Below are 9,253 nucleotides of genomic sequence, written 5' to 3' on the forward strand. Positions count from 1 at the left end.
AATTTCTATCAGCTTTCATTCAATCGACCAATTATTATTGATCTCTCATCATGTTTTAGGCCATGTGCTAGTCTCTGGCTATACAGTGGTGAATAATGAAAAATACTTGGTTTTGCTTTTATTGGGGGAAATTGATATTAAGTATATAAATGAGCATAATAATAATTCGCATTGGTGATAAGAGTTCTGAAAGCAAGTGAAAATATGGAAGGCTACAGAGGAAACACAATTGCTAGAGGAGGTAGGGAAGGCTTCTCAGCAGAGGTGACATTTTGTCCATGATGGGATAGCTGAGGTAAAAAGCCAAAGAAGTCAGTCCCCAGACAGGGAAGTAAGGGTTTTGAGATCTTTAGGATTTGAAGTAAGGGTGAAGGGCAGTGAATTTTTCCTGTCAAACCCTGAGCTGGGAAAAATTTGGCATTTTGGAATATTTTAAGGGAAGCCAATGTGAAATCTGTTTATAACAAGTATTTTACAGTACCCCTTTTACTATCCTGAAGTGAAATTCGCATGTACTTACATTCATCATTTCAAAAAATAAAATAAAATCAATATAATGCCTTAACTGGAATACAATAAAGAAACAAAAGTCAATAAATATATTGCAAGTTAGTAAGAGTTTTAATGTGTGAATTCTTGACCACAAATATTCTAGAAGGTATAATGAAGTTGTCAGACGTTTGTAATCCAAACATCAAATCACTATGAATGAAATACAGCATAGTTAGGTTGCTTGGTAACTCACATTTCATGAGTTAGGTTGCTATTGATGACATGATATTCCTACATGAGGAACAAATATTTGGTAATTTTCTGAATAAAATGAAATCCACTTCCCTTGATTAACACAGAAGTCATTTATATTAAATCCTTGTAAAAGTTATTTCTTAAATATAAAAATATAATCACATTCAGGTAATAAGTTTGGAAGAAATGTTTTAACTTACATGAATATTGAGTGGGATATTCTAAAGTTGTGTGGAATGAAGGTAGTTTCTTCACCATGCTAGCTCAACCCATTAAATGTTAATAGTGACCTCCAGTCACTCTGATAAACAAGAATGTACTTCCCAGGGAATGTGCTACATCCTTAAGAGTCCCTGGAGTTAAGCCTTATGACTAATTGGAAGAGATACTCAAGGCAAGGCTGGAGAATGGGCAGGGCTGGGTCATCCAGAAAGTCTACAACCCAGCAGGCTGGTCAGAGTTGCGGGCCCCTCCTTCAAGGTCTCATGGGTCGTTGCATAAACTTTTAACTTTTTAGTCTTTTGGCTTTGTTTTATGACTATTTCTTATAAACAACATATTTTTTTTCTGAGTTGTTTTTAGACTTACTTTAAGAGACATTATCAACCCCTTGGGTCTCTAGGTTGCAAATCACTGTGTATAAACACAAACTGGAGCAGTGCCAATAAACAGAGGCTGCTCAAAATGTATTCAATAAGCAAATACAAATCAACTACTTTCTTTAATTTTCTTAAATCTTTTAGAAGTTATACATCCTGATTTTATTTTATATGTGGTTATTTGTAAACGTTCTTAAACCATTGTTGATATTTTCTGTAATTATCAAAATTAAGAGTGAAATAGTTGATTTTGAAACCTCTTTATTCAAGAGGGCTTCTATTCTTCCCTTATTGCTTGTCTTTGTTAATCAGATCTTGGGATTCAGATCTATTTTATAACTAAGACTTTGTTTCATTAAGAAACCTTTCTTTTTGACATTTACCTCTAGTTATATAACTAGATTTGCAATTATTTGGATATCTGATTTTAATTGGTCTCCATGTTCACTGCCTGTTCTTTTATGCTGACTTTTCTGTTCCTGAGTTGTTAATTATATCTCTTCTTCTGTTTGTCTTCAAATAATTTTTTTCAAGAGGGTTACAAAGGTGGCATCTTTCTAGAGACCTTGTATTTGATCACCTTCGGTAAGAGGCCACTTGGATAAGTATTGAATTCTTGGGTTACAACCCTTGAATAATTAGCTCCTGAATAACTGAAAGTTGATTTGAATAACATAGCATTTTAAAGAACACCATTTCCAAGAACACTGTTATTTACACTGTTTCAAAATGTAAATTTTTCAAAATCGATTTTTGTTTCAGCTTTTGTATGTGGAGCAACTTATTTATTGCTAGATAAGAGATGCCCTATCCCATCTCTCCCTTAGAAGATCAGATACAACAGAGACATCAGAGGGTTTGGCAGTCATTTATTCTTTCATTTATTCAACCAAGAATACAAAGGTGTATGATTCACCTAACTTTTATTGAGCAGTTACATTTTTGCTTATAAACACTATTCAAAAGAAGAGAAGGTTATGATCCCTGACATTTAAGGAATTTACTATCTGGTTGGAGATAAGAAATCTATAAAAATTATAAAAATAGCTGGAGAGCCAATTTTAGGGCAGGATACACATAAGCCATGTCTGTAAAGCAATGAGATAGATGTTTCATGCTAGAAGTAAAAAACTAATATCTATACACACTTAATATACATCAAAGTCATAAAACTACTTATTTATTTACTTTTGCATTTAGTGTTTGCCCATCTCTGTTTAGGATATTGAATACCTATCTAAAAGTGATTAAAATTGAGTGAGGAACTCAAAGAGTTTATAGAACAGTGAGAAAGAATCAGTCATAAGAAAATGCATCTGGAGTAAAACTGGATAGTATAGACTTCCTGGAAAGGGCATATATTGATGCTACCTCAGTGTGTTATTTGAGTAGATACACAGTTAAACAGAAAGGATGTAAAACCTCAGACTGAAGGTAAAGTGTCACTATGTTTATGATTTTTTTCTTTTGTTGAGTACAGGGGACTTTATTGATGGTACATGACAAGGTGGGGCTCCCTAGGCTTCTCCCATTCTTCAGGGGTCTGGCATTGAAACGGTGTTGAAGGGAGAGTCTCAGCATGTCAGGGACAGAATGTGGCAGGGACTTGCTAGCAGCCGAGGGCCTCTTTTCCTGTTGTTTTCTCACTGGGGATGATGGTCTAGGACAGTGTGGCATGGACTTGCCTGCAGCTGAGGGCCTCTGTTTTCTTGTTGTGTTCCCACAGGAACTGATGGTCTAGGGGGCTCTTACTCCTTGGAGGCCATGTGTACCATAAAGTCTACCACCCTGTTGCTGTAGCCAAATTCATTGTCATACCAGAATATGAGCTTGACAGAGTGATCGTGCAGGATAATGCCAGCCCCAGGGTCAAAGATCGAAGGGTCAATGTCACTGTTAAAGTTGAAGGAGATAACTTGGTGCTCAGTGTAGCCCCACCATGCTTTTGAGGGGACCCTTCCATGCCTCCTTCATTACCTTCTTGGTGTTACCATATCTGGCAGGTTTCTTTAGATGGCAGGTCAGGTCCACAACCAACATATTGGCAGTGGGGACACAGAAGGCCATGCCAGTGAGCTTCTCATTCAGTGTGGGGATGACCTTGCCTTGGCAGCACTAATTAATTGCAGGGATGATGTTCTGTAGAGCTCCATAGCTGTCATCCCAGTTTCCAGAGGGGCTGTCTTCGTCTTCTGGGTGGCAGTGATGGCATGGACTGTGGTCATGAATCCCTCCATGATGCCAAAGTTGTCATGGATGACCTTGGCTGGGTGTGCTAAGCAGTAGGTGGAACAGGAAGCATTACTGATGATTGTGAAGTTGTTTTTGTTTTCCTCGTGATTCACACCCAACACAAACATGGGCCATCAGCAAAAGGGACGGAAATCATGACCTCTCTAAGTGAGCCCTAGGCTTTTCCAAGGTAGTGATGATGCTTGTGGATTCCACAACATAATCAGTATTGGTATCCCCCTGTTTGATTTGGATGGGATCTTGCTCCTGGAAGATAGTAATGGGATTGTCATTGATGACAAGCTTCCCATTCTCAGCCTTGATGGTGTGTGGAACTTGCCATGGGTGGAATCATACTGGAACATGTGGACCATGTAGTTGAGGTCAATGAAGAGGTCATTGATGGTAATAATAACCACTTTGCTAGAGTTAAAACTAGTCCTAGTGACCAGGCACCCAGTAAGGCCAAATCCATTTACTCTGGCCTTCACTTCAACCTTCGTGTCTCAGGGACATGGCTGGCACTGGACAAGATGTGACTATCTGTAGAATGGGAGGAGCAGAAAGCCTCTATTTATGATTTTTATATAATTGCATCAGCACGGAAGAACTGTTGGTGCCTAGTATGCATCTTGCATATTTGGCATCTAAAACTATTGCTTGATTTAATTGCATTTCAATCTAAAACTTTGTGTTTTTTGTAATATTAACATTTGGGGGGATTTCTGCTCAACTGCTCTTCATAGAATAGAACACAGAGATGGTAGAATTGATAAACTGTAAACTAATGTGGCTGAATCTTTTGTAATGGTTGATTTTGTGTCACAGGGTGCCCAGATAATTTGGTTAAACATTTTTTCTGTGTGTGTGTGTGAGAGTATTTCTGGATAAGATCAACATTTGAATTAGTAAACTGAGTATAGCCGATTGCCCTGCACAATGTCCCCAGGCCTCATCCAATCAGTTGAACATTGAATAAAAACAGAAGGCTGAGTAAGGAAGAATTTGCTCTCTCTGCTTGACTTCCTTTGAGTTGGGACATCAGTCTCCTCCTGCCTTTGGACTTGGACTGAGACTGAAACTTACACCATCAGCTCTCTTGCTTCTTGGGCCTCACACCTGGACTGGAGCTATACCATCAGCTCTCTCTGAGCCTGCTGACTCTCCTAGCTTGCAGATCTTAGGACTTGTCATCCCTCATACTGCATGAGCCAATTCTTTATAATAAATCTCTCTCTCTCCCCCACCCCCAACACACACACTAGTGGTTTTGTTCTCTGGACACATTTTGTATGGAGTCTAATACATATTTTGTATGGCATCTAATACACATTTTGGTATGGAGTCTAGAGGAACAGAATCTTAAGAATGAGCTTTCTGAATTGGTTCTGGGGTTTTGGAATTGGCTCTCTAATGTAATTGGATTTAGAGATGCTCATAACTCTATTTCCAGTAGTAAAAAGAGCATTGATAGTACATGTTGTGCTCTGGTGATAGTGATACACAAAATAGCACCATTTGATACTCTTAACCACTTATAGGAAGTAAAGATCTGAATGACTGTTTATGTGATACTTTCTAACATTTTTGGCAAACTAATGAGTGTAATGAGATTGGCTGGTTGCTCCTATTGTCACTAGACAGAGTGGGAAAAATAAAGGATGAGCTCAGGGATTTGAATATGATAAAGATCAGTGTCCTAGAGGCTGATGGGTGGATCGTAGGAACCAATTAGCCTGTTTACCTGAAAGGGTGCTTGTACCAGGTGTTAACAGACTGGGTGAGTAATCTGAGGGACTTGCTCCAATATTGGGAAAAATGAAAACATGAGGCCCACTTGGAAAGTTTTTAAGAGCAGAGATAAGCTTTGTTAATCTTTGAAAAAAATGCACATCCATGGGCTTGGTACCTTTTTACTGAGTAAAAGGGGCTTGGTACCATTTTACTGTGTTCAATAAAGGCTGGTTAAACTGGGCCACATTCTTGATGATGGAGCATTTCCCTTCCTGTTTAGGCTTTTCAATGGCAATAGAATTGTCTAGTAGCTGAAGAATGAGTGCTTAGGTGCAAATTCTGGCAAACTAATAAGGAAAGTTTATTGATATAAATTTGCCTTACTCCAGAATAAGTATTTTTTGGCTGGCAGTGTTTTTTAATTTTATAGTTGTCTCGACTACTAGCAATAAACTTAGGGCATATAAATTCTAACTTGGTTTTAACGGTAGGAGAGTATATGGCATGAGATCCCTCTCCTTCAATTTAAGTAGGATAATCATATTAACCAAATCATCAGGCTGTTATAAAATATATTTTAATAAAAATATCCCCATACCAAAGAATCCCTTTGGTGATTAATAAAAAGTTGGTATAATGAGGTTGTAATCTCCAGCTCAGTAGGAGGGAGGGAACTACAATGGGAAGTATTAAGATTCTTCAACCCCATCAGGGAACAATTACAATAATAATCATAATAACAATAACAATAGCAAAAAACCCAAGAGTACTTGCCATTTATATTACGCTAGAGCTAGAAATTCTATACAGAGGGAGGGTGGCACCCTAGTTGGAAGGAGGTAGCGAGGCTAGGAGACACCTTGAGGTTGAATTGGTATAGCACTTTACCTTCGACTGAGAAGATGACAACTGTTAGGATCAAAGAATGGATATGGGCCGCGCGCGGTGGCTCACGCATGTAATCCCAGCACTTTGGGAGACCAAGATGGGCGGATCACCTGAGGTCAGGAGTTTGAGACCAGCCTGGCCAACATGGTGAAACGCCGTCTCTACTAAAAATACAAAAATTAGCTGGACATGTTTGCAGGCACCTGTACAGCTACTTGGGAGCCTGAGGCAAGAGAATCACTTGAACACGAGAGGTGGAGGTTGCAGTCAGCCGAGACTATGCCATTGCACACTTCAGCCTGGCCACAAGAGTGAAACTCTGTCTCAAAAAAAAAAAAAAAAAAGAATGGGGATGGGGCAGGTGAGTGGAGGTGAGGAATCAGGATGGGGGTGACACATATCAGGCTGTCTCAATCTTGTGGGCTGAACTGTTCTAAGCCAAGCAGGCACCTCACTACCAAATGAAAGACCCAGTGATGATTTTAAATGCATTCAATCCAAGCCTGTGCCTTTGACAGTCAGTTTTCTCTAAGAACTTATCCCTAATGTTGACAGGATACCCAACTAATTATCTTTGGTCACTTAATTAATTAATTCTTACAAGAAGTTTAACACCTGAACCCTCTTCTCACTCCCCACAAACTACTTCTTTGTGGCTGATGCATGGTGCTTTGCCATTTCAGAACTTGAAATAGTTTATTCACATCAATATGCCTATTGCAGATATAATTCCTGTGTAGTCTTTGTTCAAAGAAAATATTATTTGTTCTTTAATTTCTGTTATGTCATTCTCTCACAGGATGGTGCTAGCATATATAAGACTGAAACACCAAAGGCCTCCATGGAAGTTAATGAACTTATGTGACTACACTTTATGTTATATAGGAAGTTGTTTGGTAGCAACTGGCACATATTTGGGTGACAAGGGGTTAATATGCTTCCATCTACATAAAAGTTCAAAGTTTGATTATTATGCATTGCATACCAGGGTGGATGACAGTAGTTTTGATTTTGTCAGGATAAATGTGTTCTCCCTGCTCCAACCATTATGCCAAGGATGGCCTTATTCTAGAACCTCCAAATTCCGTTTTGAACATTCCTAGTCATCATTCTTAAAATTGAAATATTTTCTACTAGTACATGAGCTCATGAGAGCTTTCATAGCTGTAATTAAAGATGCATAAAAGGCATGTAACACTTTCAACTCAAGTCACATGCTGGTCTGTTTTATCAACTATTCGCAAAAGTTCTCCTGATTGGTGATTAAAAGTGGATTAACAATTTGAGTTTCTTTCTTCAGGGTTATCAGATTCTTCAGCAGAGTATTTGAGCCATGCCTTGAGGCACATACTTCAAGTTGCTGCATCCAGTTTTAAACTCCAGATTGAGCTTTACATATTAAACGTGCACATTTGTTCTCACATTTTTGAGCTTTGCCAGGGGCGCCCTCTCTAATTAATCATCCCGCGGGCTTAGGAAACTTCTGCCCAGTCCTTTCTGATTTGTTAAAAGAAAGAGAGAAGGTTTTAGTCTGAAAAAGGCCTTATCTGATAAACATCACATTATATGGATTTTTACATTTAAGTACATTTTCTTTTTAAATCTGGTGGCTTTCCCAAACTAGAAAGATGGAGTGTTTGCATACATCCACCATTCACCAACATTAACAGAAAGAAAGCTTGATACAGTAAGGGAAAGAAACGGCTATTTAATAGTTCTTTTATTTTCCATTCAGATCACATACACATTAACCAAACGAGGCCTCACAGCATGGAATCTGATATCACAGCAATGTTTTCAGGAAGCAATAATTGAACACTCCTCATTAAAAAGGTTCATAAAAGAATCCTATTAAAACCAATACAAATAATAAACCTTGAAAATGCTGCTTTAAATTCCAAGAGGATGGCGAAGATCTGCGACAGTAACAGTCTTCCTATTCATAGAGTGATTTTGAAAATCTTGTGGGCTGAATTTTTCCAAGCCAAGCAGGCATCTCACTACCCAATGAAAGACCCAAGGACTATTTTAAATGCATTCAATCGAAGCCTGTGCCTTTCACAATCAGTTTTCTCCAAGAATTTATCCCTAATCTTGACAGGATACCCAACCGAAAGGCTAATTATTTTTAATCACTTAATTAATAGGTAATTCTTACAAAGAGCCCAACACCTGAACCCACTAAGTCCTCTTTGCATGGGCAAATCCAGCTGGTTTGATGCACTAATTTCACTAAATGAAATTTGGACAAACTGTATGTTACTGCAAACAATGGTAAATGTATCCAATTCAAAAACAGTAATAAAAAAGTATTTTTTTTTGTTCCCCTTTTAATCACAGAGGCGGCTGTGGTAGGCCCCAAATGCACAGGGCATATGGCTCACCTCACCACCCCAGATGGTGCTGCTGGCCCAGCCTCCCCAGCGTCCACCCTGGCAGGCTTTCCTCATTTCCTTGGCCCTCACCCCGTCTCCTCAGCCTTCCAGCTGCACTGCTATTGTATGCTGCTCTTTCTTGACAATCTCCTTGTGTTTTCTGTGATGTCTCAGGATGTTTTCTTCTTCTCAGGGGTTTTCCAAGCTTCTTCCACACTCAGGTGCTCAGACCTGTTTATGGTCTGGGTTGTGAAGGAGATCAAAATTCATATGGGCGGGCATTTGTGTATTAGCCAAGAGTTGCTAATGCATTACTTGATTATAAGTCTCAGAGAAATGGGATGAAAGATCTTAGATTTTTATACATTCTGGTTCACTGGTTTCTCAGTTCTTCTGATCTGAAAAGAATAAAGGACCCCTTTCAGCTAAGCACTTTCTGTTTTATTTCTTATAAAGCCATGTAGTGGCTGTTATTGCCAACACAGTAGTCATTTAATAAACCCCGAATGTAGCATTTCTTCTCATTCGTTTCAGTGAGTGCTGTTCTTTTCTGTGTTTATTTTTTATTTTTTTTCCATGCAATATTTCTTGCACCCTCTTATTATGCCTCAGTCTTTGGATTCTAGATCAGTGGTTCTCAAGCTTTGCCTGCATCAGAACACCTAAAGGGCTTGTACA

The 9,253-nt window shown here is 38.7% G+C and overlaps 1 pseudogene; it reads right to left on the bottom strand.

Annotated features, from left to right (window-relative positions):
• Positions 1 to 232: 232 nt before the first annotated feature.
• Positions 233 to 8,650, bottom strand: LOC110743099 (annotated as a pseudogene).
• Positions 8,651 to 9,253: the final 603 nt, after the last annotated feature.

Source organism: Papio anubis, chromosome 6, assembly GCF_008728515.1.
Source record: "Papio anubis isolate 15944 chromosome 6, Panubis1.0, whole genome shotgun sequence".
Taxonomy (NCBI): Eukaryota; Metazoa; Chordata; class Mammalia; order Primates; family Cercopithecidae; genus Papio; species Papio anubis.